At 41.2% G+C, this 8,955-nt stretch overlaps 1 long non-coding RNA gene across 1 annotated transcript; it reads left to right on the top strand.

Moving 5' to 3' along the window:
• Positions 1-838: 838 nt before the first annotated feature.
• On the top strand, positions 839-7,441 carry LOC121641172. The gene is made up of 3 exons (XR_006010663.1): positions 839-912; positions 2,925-2,932; positions 7,431-7,441. It is a non-coding gene; the product is annotated as an uncharacterized LOC121641172 (long non-coding RNA).
• The last annotated feature ends 1,514 nt before the right edge of the window (positions 7,442-8,955 follow it).

Here is an 8,955-nt window from a genome sequence, read left to right as displayed (position 1 = left end):
ACTAAGACATGACATCATGACGTGGTGAAGACAGACTGTAATGTTAATAAAGTTTTAGGTGCGGCAGTGAGTAAAAATCCTCCCCTCTGCATCCACAACGCTCCTTCTGTACGCTCAGATATTTTACACACTTATGTTATTTCTGCAGTTACTGGCTACTTAGCTAATGCTATGCTAGGTTGGGATAACAACGATGTTATTGCTAACACAGACGGCTGTTATGACAGGCTGCTTTTTAGGAATAACTTAACCACACGATATGTGTGAACTGCCGACATCAGCCAGTTCTTGACATGCTATTACAGCAACAAGTCAACGTTGCAATGCTCTAACATTTTACATGCACATCCTGTTCCAGTGCTTCAAACTTCACAATAAGACTTCTGCTTACAGCAGTTAGCCAAAACAGCGCCATAAGCTAATTTAACACAACTTTAGCAATGCAGCGTAAATAAAAGGCTGACTAACACAACAAAGCATGCGTTATTTGTCATTACACACGGCAACCAGAGTTCAGCTGAAACTGGAGACAAGCTGAGTCATTAATTTCACAAAATTATTATAAATTACCTGTCTTAGACCACTGTTAATCTAACCTGGCTAGCCACTAGCTAACCCAGTTGAAAAGACAGGGGGATGACTGTGGGATTGAATGGAGTCAGAGCTCCATCTAGTGGACAAACGCTGCAAGGACATCATTCTGCCGACTCTGACACTTAGCAGCATTTACTGTTTTATGAGAAAGTAAAACTAAATCCCTGGTCCCTAGTCTCCTCAGTAGGTAAAGTCTATTCTGTCCTTTTTTGTACAGTGCATCAATGTTCAGTGACCTGTCCAGTTTATTGTTCAGGCGAACACCCAGGTACTTGTAAGATGTCATCATCTCTATGTCCATTCCCTGGATGTTCACTGGTCTTGAGGGGGAGTTGGTCCGCTGGTGGAAATCCACCACCAGTTCTTTGGCCTTCTCTATGTTGGCATGAAGATGGTTCCACAGTGTATTCTGTCGCACAGAAAGGAACAGATGGGACACGTCAAGAACTTTGCTTTTGCTTTTTATTTTCAGATGGATTTCTCTTAACAGAGACAGAGAAACTTTCCAAGGATTAACTTATTCCAAAGGGAGAAGCATAATGAAACCACACATGAATTTACGACTAGAGGTGATGTCCACAGGGCAATAGACATCAACTCTTCTCAGAAAGAATCGAGAGGTGGACTTTGCTTAAACCATGATTTGGTATGTGGGGAGTTCTGAACAAACCTCCTGCAAACACACAAATCTGTCATTGGGATGATAAATTATCAAGCAAACCGCACTAATGTTTAGCTGTTCCAGATGTAGGTCTGAAACTGTAGACCTGGACCCCCCTGCTGTCATCCTTTTTGTGTCTCTCTAAACTCATAAACTCTGAGACCCCCAGTCTCCACACCAACAGAAATGGTTTATGACACAGACCGGATCATCCTTTAGATCTCTGCAGATCTTATAATGAAACCTTGTTTAACTAACAGAAGTTTTATCTGAAACTCTGAAAAGGGTTTTATATACTTCCACCAGAAGGGTTTTTTCTGAGGAGACCTGGGAAGATTTTCTGCATCTGGGAATATTCTCTGCCATTAATTTACTTGTATGTTAATTGGTTTGTTCTTTCAGATCAAGTAATGCCCACAACATTTATCTTTAATAGCTTTATATATGTATGTATTTAGATTTACAGACCATTCAAATCATCAGAATTTGTATAATGTTTAATCAACAGGAGTTGATTCATTTATGGTCTGAGCCTTATCATTCTTTCTGTTCTCTGATGTTTTATAGCACTGTTGGTATAATCACTTATGGTTTATTTATCCTATTTGAATCGTATATCAGTTTTTCATGTGTGTGCCAGCAGATGGCGCCGCATGCAGTTGCAGCAGCTCAGTGTTTTGGCATTCTGTGACTTTTAGATTTTTTTTGTGTATGTTTTAGTTCTCAATGGGACTTCAGTCTGTTGGTCAAACAAAGGGTGTGTCCCAAACCGCGCACTTCTATACTTCGAACATTACATTTAAGTGCTTAGTGCGCTGACATAGAAATTTCAGTAAAAACTCAGTGCACTGAAAGTACCCAGATGCTGCCCTAAACTCGGCCAAAAATCTAGTGCGAAACGATGGACACTACACGCACTAAACGGACGCCATCTTGCTGACATAGCGGAAGGGGAGGGACTTTCAACCAGTTTTTCAGAGCTCAGCGGTACCAATGCAGGCGGAGGGTATTTTCTACTGTTGTAAGTATGAAGTTATTTGATCATAATTCTAATATAAACTGCAGCATGCTTCTTATCTCTTCTATCCCTGATGACAGTTATGGATCTGATCATTTGTTGGAGGCTGCAGTAGAGTTAGCAACGTAAATGTTAGCAGTTTTATAGCCGATTTTGCGGATCTAGATGGGCTATAAGTGTTAAAAATGATTAATGCTATAGGTTCCGTATGTTTATTTATGGTTGTTGAACCTCCAGATGAAGCACTGCGGGGTCTCTGGCGTAAACGAAATGGTCCTTGATCTGAAAACTGATTCGGAAACACCGCTGGTTAGAGAACCGGCCCGTTTCCATGGTAACGCTGACTAAGCCGTAGCTGATTGTACATCACTTTAGATAAGTGTCTGCAAAGTACCCATAAAGTACATAATAACGTTTGCTTTTATATAACCTGCCATTCTGTGTTCACCATAGGTCACTGTGGCATCAAACTGCCGAGCCAGCAGTGGCACTGAGGCATTTACCACCTGTGGGCTTGGACGCTGCTGTGGAGAAGAGGAGGCGGCAAGAGAGAAATGTTTTAATATTTAAAAAGTTTAAATAAAATGTTTTCTGCATCCCTGTTTTAGCGTCTTCATTACTGCATTTCATATTTTAAATGATGGTTTCTAGTAAAATCGGTTTCCTGTTGCAGACGTGAATGAAAACACATGTATAATGTAATGTACTTTAATTCAGTTAAGATATCTTTGCTTATTTAAAAGCTGTTTTTTAGTGTTTTAAATTGCACTTTACACTAACAAGTATGGGGGAGACATGCAAAGACACATGAATGTGTGCTGATGGTTTCTATTGTTATCTACTGAGATAGATTAATACAGTGGAGGCCACGGTTCTTTGTTTCACTAATGAGGCCTTTTAAAAGGATTTAATAGCATAAAGTATGATGACATGCAAACACGTATGTCAACGTGATTTTGAAAGAAAAAAAAAGTTATATAAACAGAGCGGCGCTGCTAAGCTGGTACGTTCCTACCGGTAAGTGCAAAACGTTAGAGCTCAATTTGGATCAGGACTTACCCACAATAGTGTCACTACAGAAGGTAGAGCTTAGTGCGCACCACACACTACCTTCCAGTGCACTCATGTAAGTGCGCGGTTTGAGACACACTCAATAGCTACACCAGGGATGCCCTTCTTAAGATCGATGTCCGTTTTGAGCTGAGTATTACATCCAAGTTTATCCACTCACGCAACATCCAGAAGGACATGGCGAGGAGACCTGGCTCCCTGTAGATTACCATTCCAGTTGGCAGGTGAAGAAGGTGGCGCAGGGAAAGGAAGCAAAAAGGCAGCTGCTGTGCTGGCGTGGTAGTAAGGCCTCAGAAGCAGCTGCCCAGACCGCCAGTCCCAGCCTTTTCCTGACCAACGCCAGAGTTGTTGCTAAGAAAATGGATAAATTGAGGCTATAGGTTGAAACAAATATCATGAGTGACAGTTGCAGTTTGCTGATTACAGAGACGTGGTTTCATTCATCCATACCGTACTTCAAAAGCAAGGGGGGAGGACTATGTGTGTATGTCAACAAAAACGGGTGTACTAACACAGTGCCCATAGACAGCCACTGCTGCCCAGACTTTGAGTATGTGAGTGTAAAATGCAGACCAATTTACCTCCCGAGAGAGTTTACAGTTGTCATGGTAATTGCTGTCTACATACCCCCAGGCACAAATGCTAACGTGGTGCTCGGGCTTTTACATGGTGGCATTAGCAGTCAGCAGAGTGTGTATCCTGATGCAGTGCATATTTTGGCAGGGGGATTTTAACCATGTGGATTTAAAAGCAAAGCTTCCTTTTACCAGCAATTGAAGTGTGTGACAAGAGGACCCAACACACTAGACAAGGTCTACACTGGGCTACAGGGCTAAGCCATCTACACACCTGGGCCAGTCTGACCACATATCCCTGCAAATGACCCCCTATAGAGAACTACTACTCTCCCCGGAAGGGAAGATCTTCATATAAAGTTATCATATCACAGAAACGACCATGAAGACACCAAGGACAATAAACAAAAGAAACGACAATACGGCACAGAGAAGAGGGAAAGTTATCAATGGCATTAGAACCCAGAAAGAGGGTCATCACTCAGTGGAGTCACGTCATCACCCACTTCATCACATAAACTACAAAATGCCGTCTCAGACTATTTCTCCACAACACCTGCTTCAAGTAATACACAACATTAGCCTAAAGCTAACTTCACTTTGACAGTGCTTCGGTTGCCGCTGCCATTACATGTGCAAGGTTAAATTCATGTTAATGGTCAGGAAAAAAATTCTTATTTTTGATTTTTTAAATGGAGTTAAACAAGGACACTGCCTGTTCTGCCTTCCATATGCACATGTTGTCTGACAAGGGCAGGGTTGTACTGATATTTGGTTCAGGCACAGACAGCAGGCCACCTGCATGAGGTACCGAAGCTGAAATTCTAGGGAGGTTTTATTTTGCAACTGAAAATCACTTTTGTTTTTGTTGCTTTCACATTACTGCAAATAGTTTTTGCGTCTTTGGTGTAAAAGAACTGTATTAAAAACAAATTAAATGTCCAAATGACTAGCATCCCTCCTTCACACCGACGGTGAAGCAGCCTGTCCCTGAAGGAGCTGCTCAGTGTTGTTAAAAAGTCCTACATACGGTGGGGCGTTTTCTCCATCAGAGGCGAAAGCTTAACTATCATTGCCAGAGTACCCATGCAAACCAATGAGGTACAGTTTACCCAGGCTATTCAAGCCCCAGTTCAGGGCTATTCAGTGCAGAGTCAGATGTGTTGGAGCAGGGAAATTTCAAAAACCTGCTGCCCTTGTGAGACTGAACTGAACAGCCCTGACCTAGTAAATAGTCAGAATGACAGATAGCAATAATGCTAATTGTTCCCACACAAAAACAGCATATGAAATCTCATCTTGTCTTTTGTGTCATCAGGTCTTTGGTTTTCTGAAAAGGCCTCAGGTTTCGCCACATGGCTGAACAGTAAGTCAGAAAATAAATGGCTTTGAAAACCTTTTGCATGGATGTTTAAACATCAACCCAAATGCAGCATGTTAGAGAATGCTCTGGATATGTTCAAATGTAAACTCATGTCATGTATTTTATTAGTAAAGGTAAGAAAACTGAGTGGCAGGTCTAATTTGCTGGTATTTTTTTAAAGTTTGACATATTTCACATTTATTCATTAAGAATTACCAAAACTCCCAAAATACCAAGTAAATCTCTGTAATGGTGGCAGTGGCTCAGGTGGTAGAGCTGGTGCAATAACTGGAGGGTTGGCAGATCAATTCCCAATCCCCCCAGTCATCTGTCGTTGCCTCCAGTGTCGGCATCGCTGGTGAATGAATGTTCATGATGGTTGGAGAGGCTGTAGATGCAGACTGGCAGCCATGTTTGCATCAGGCTGCCCCAGGGCAGCTGTTGCTACACCTTAGCTTAGTAGCTTACCTTCACCTATGAGTGAAGAGTGGATGAATGATGAATACACAATGCTTTGAGTGCCTTGAAAAAGTGCTATATAAATCTAGTCCATAATTAATGTAAGTTATTAGACTAAAAACTAAGGTTAATAAAAGGGTAATGATATGTTAAAAAGGAAGTTATTCCTTTCATATTTGTCTCATCACAGGTGCTTTTCCAGTGAATCTTGTGTAATTGTGATAATTGGTTTGTAGGATGAAGTGATTGAAAAGAAACTGGGACAGTTTGTAACACCTGCTGTCAGACTGATCATTACTTTGATGCTAAAGTTTTCTTGCAGAAGCAATTGAATACACACATTTTGAATAGATCAAACACATTTTATGTACCTTTAGAACAGTGTTTCTCAATCCTGGTCCTCAGGGACCACTGCCCTGCATGTTTTAGTTCTGTCCAACTCCAGTACACCTGATTCAGATTAATTGAACTGCTTGTCAAGTTCTTTGCAGGCCTGCTAACGAGCCATTCATTTGAGACAGGTGTGTTAAAGAAGGATACCTCTAAAACATGCAGGGCAGTGGTCCCCGAGGACCAGGATTGAGAAACACTGCTTTAGAAAAAGTGGCAAACAGGTAAGATGGGTCCTGTTTCTCCTCCAGTCAATGTGGACATGAATCCAGACTTCCATGAATATCAGAGCTTTCTACAGGATCACATGGCCCGGACATTTCCAGTGTGAAGACTGGAAAATGTGACGGCATTAGAAGTGGATGAGCTGAAAGCGACGTGGTTGTTCGGTGGATGAGGAGAGGAATTTCTCTGAGTCTATTAATCCAGATGCCGTCCAACTGGAAGGTCGGTGGATTGATTCCAGGCCTTCCCTAACTACATGACGAAGTGTCCTTGGCAAGACACTGAACCCCACGTTGGCTACCGATGTGCCTATTGGGGTATGAATGAGTGTGTGTGTGTGTAGGTATGTGTGTGTGTGTGTGTGTGTGTGTGTGTAGGTGTGTGTGTGTGTGTGTAGTTCAAAGTGTTTTGAGTGGTCGAGCTGACTGGAAAAGGGCTGTATAAGTACAGTCCATCTAACTTGTATCATGCATTTATATTTTCTTTCTCCTTTAGAGCCTTGATGTGCAACATGATCAAGGGCTTCATCTACCTGGACGAAGGTGTGGACAAGCTCATCAAGGAATATCAGGGTAACAGTTTTGGATTAATCACTTCAGCCAAACATTGAGACATAGTACCAGTAAAGAGTTTGGGTATGTTTATAATGTACATAAGTATACTCCACTCCAAAGTTCTGGAACAGTGAGGCCAGATTCTTTATTCTGCTGTAAAATAAAAACATTTGGTTTGACATCAAGACGAACATGAGACAAAATGTCCACATGTCAGCGTTTATTTCCAACTTTTATTATTCTATCTAGATCCAGAAAACTCAGGAGGTAAAACTTTTAGATGAGCAGAAATATTAAAACAGACTTAAACCAGATTAAACTGAACTGGCCTTTATAACCATGTTAGAACAGCAGTAGTTTCTCTGCTGCATGACATTCTAGCTGGTCATACCAGCTATGGCTAGAGTTGGTGCAACGGCTCTAACTGGCAGCAACAGCTCTCTGGTTTTCATGATGATTACTCCTCTAACTGTACATCCATTGTGCACAGCTAAAACACAACTTAAGAGTAAACATTCAGAGCTGTTTATTGTTTGGATGACCAATATATTAAAACACACCTAGACAACAACAACCCCTGTCAGTCACATGTCAATCTAAAACTTTGGTGCTCTGTTTTAAATAACTCTACCTCCTGAGCTGCGTATTGGAGGCAATAAGTCACTGGTCCATTATGGAAGGCCGAATGGACCAAAACGTCTATTTTGACGTTCGCTTTAAGGCGTAAATTTTTTCCGTGTTAAGACATACAAAGTTAATGTCTTAAGATGTTTGGACCTTAAGGCTTCCATCCGATTGGTTGGCAACAACATACCCTCCCCTTTTTGTACGTCGGTGCTATGTTGGGCTGTACTTTACCTACGCTGGGGTCATGTGGGCTCTTACAAGTGGATAAGTTTGGGCTACATGCCTGTCACCTGTTGTATACGCAACTGTGATTCACTGTTTGGGACAGTCTATTAATGGGGGGAAGGGGACAGATCAGCTGAGGAAAGAAACGCTGCAAGCAGCAGAGATGGAGTCCACCAGAATGCAGACCCTGGAGATCTTGAAGAGGACACCTGATGCTGGAGAGGAAAGTTTCAGCTACAGACCAGAGAGGCTGGATTAGATGGAGATCAGCTGATCAGAGGATGAGACACATGATGACGATGATGAAGATGATGTGTGTGTACAGTCAGACAGCTGGAAGTTTTTTTTTTATATTATTTGGGCAGTAAAAATGTGCATTTTTTTGTTTTTGTCCATGACGTAAACATGAATAATAAAGTGTGTTAAAGACATTTTTGAAGTATTTTGACTCTTCGTTGCCTTTTAAGAACATAAAAAACCAGCGTCAGTTTAATAATAAAAATTACTTTAAATTTTAATTACATTAAAAATCTTGTGGAGATAAACACTGAATAGAAACATGATTGTTAAAAGAATTTTGACAGTTTTACTTTTTCATAAGTTTTTATTGAAATTCTCAGAATAAACAGCAGCAGCACAACGTTAAACATAAAATTCAATAAAAGAAAATAGAGAATATGAACATGTGATAAAATAAAACACTGAAGTTGTGTCAAAATATCTTCAAGTCATGTAGAGAAAGAATTTTACATGTTTGATGGAAATTTCTACACAAACAATATAACATGGAATTGTGCTAAAAACTGTTAAATATGTAAATTAGTCACCAAATGGACCAATGGGAGCAGATCCAGAAGTCTTCTTTATCTGCTGCAGGCCGTAGACCTCCATGAAGCAGATCCAGAAGTCTTCTTTATCTGCTGCAGGCCGTAGACCTCCATGAAGCAGATCCAGAAGTCTTCTTTATCTGCTGCAGGCCGTAGACCTCCATGAAGCAGATCCAGAAGTCTTCTTTATCTGCTGCAGGCCGTAGACCTCCATGATGACCAGAGCTTCAGTGGAGAGCCAGTCAGGTGTTGGGAGGACCTGTAGACACACTGGCAGACAAACAACAACCGTTTACACCCGTTTGCTTTATTTAGCTTCATTTATAAGGACGTTTATATTATTACAGGTTCTGGTTTACAGGCTGA

Source organism: Melanotaenia boesemani, chromosome 1, assembly GCF_017639745.1.
Source record: "Melanotaenia boesemani isolate fMelBoe1 chromosome 1, fMelBoe1.pri, whole genome shotgun sequence".
NCBI lineage: Eukaryota > Metazoa > Chordata > Actinopteri > Atheriniformes > Melanotaeniidae > Melanotaenia > Melanotaenia boesemani.
This window is presented reverse-complemented; position numbering and strand designations above follow the sequence as displayed.